Source organism: Dendrobium catenatum, unplaced genomic scaffold, assembly GCF_001605985.2.
Source record: "Dendrobium catenatum unplaced genomic scaffold, ASM160598v2 original_scaffold_61787, whole genome shotgun sequence".
NCBI classification, from domain to species: Eukaryota; Viridiplantae; Streptophyta; class Magnoliopsida; order Asparagales; family Orchidaceae; genus Dendrobium; species Dendrobium catenatum.
Genome location: NW_021380237.1, coordinates 1 through 1,169, shown reverse-complemented (window position 1 = coordinate 1,169; position 1,169 = coordinate 1). Strand labels below are relative to the sequence as shown.

General features: G+C 55.5%; 1 pseudogene; it reads left to right on the top strand.

Annotated features, from left to right (window-relative positions):
- Positions 1–3: 3 nt before the first annotated feature.
- Positions 4–1,163, top strand: LOC110111949 (annotated as a pseudogene).
- The last annotated feature ends 6 nt before the right edge of the window (positions 1,164–1,169 follow it).

Below are 1,169 nucleotides of genomic sequence, written 5' to 3'. Positions count from 1 at the left end.
GAAAACGTGAGGCAACCAGCCCACCTTCTTATCTTCCTCGCCCCCCTCCAAGGCCACATAAAAGCCATGCTCCCCTTAGCTGACGCTCTCTCCTTCACCGGCAGCCTCCGCGTCACCTTCCTCAACACAGACCACAACCACCGCCTCCTCAGCTTCTTCTCCCCTTCCCAATACTCCCGCTTCTCTCTCCGGCCCAACTTGCGCTTTCTCTCCATTCCCGATGGCCTCTCTGACGTCAAACCTTGCTCGGCGTACCAATTGACTGAGCTCTTTCATTCACTCAGAACCCACTCTGTGGATTCTTTCCGCGCGCTGCTACTCGCCGGCGGGAACAAAGATCGCGACGGTTGGCCGCCTGTGACCTGCATTATCGTGGATGGACTGATGCCCTATTTCATGGATGACGCTCAGGCCTTGGGGATCCCTGTGCTTGCATTTCGAACTATTAGGCCATGGAAGGCTTTCTCCGGCGTCGAGACCTCCCAAGCATGTGTCGAAAAGCAACAAAAGCCGACGACAAAGAGCTTCAATTATTCACAAACTTTGCTACCAGCAGTACTCGATCGAAAGGACTAATCTTCAACACTTCATATTCCCTCGAAGCTCCCATCCTCTCTAAAATCTACTCCCTCTTCCCAACCACCTATGCCGTCGGCCCCCTCCATGCTCTTGTCGAATCAATTACCTCATGCTCTGTCTCTGCCAGTCTCTTGGCCGAGGACCGCTCTTCCCTCAACTGGTTGGATGCCCAACCATACCACTCCGTCGTCTATGTCAGCTTCGGCAGCCTAGCCCGGCTGATGCAGGAAGAGTTTCTGGAATTCTGGCACGGGTTCGTCAACAGTGGCCACCGCTTCTTGTGGGTGGTGCGGCCTGATTTGTTAGCCGAAGGAACGACTGCGGTTGAAATGGCGGGGTTGGAGGAGAGAGTGAGATTGGTGGTGTGGGTGCCGCAGGAGGAGGTGCTGCGGCACCGTGCGGTGGGGTGTTTCATTACGCACAGCGGCTGGAATTCGACGCTGGAGAGTGTAGCGGCAGGGGTGTCGATGGTGTGCTGGCCGTGGGCGTGGGATCAGTTGGTTAATAGTAGGTTAGTTGGAGAGGTGTGGAAGGTGGGCTTGGATATGAAGGATGTGTGCAAGAGGGAGATGGTGGAGAGTATGGTGAGG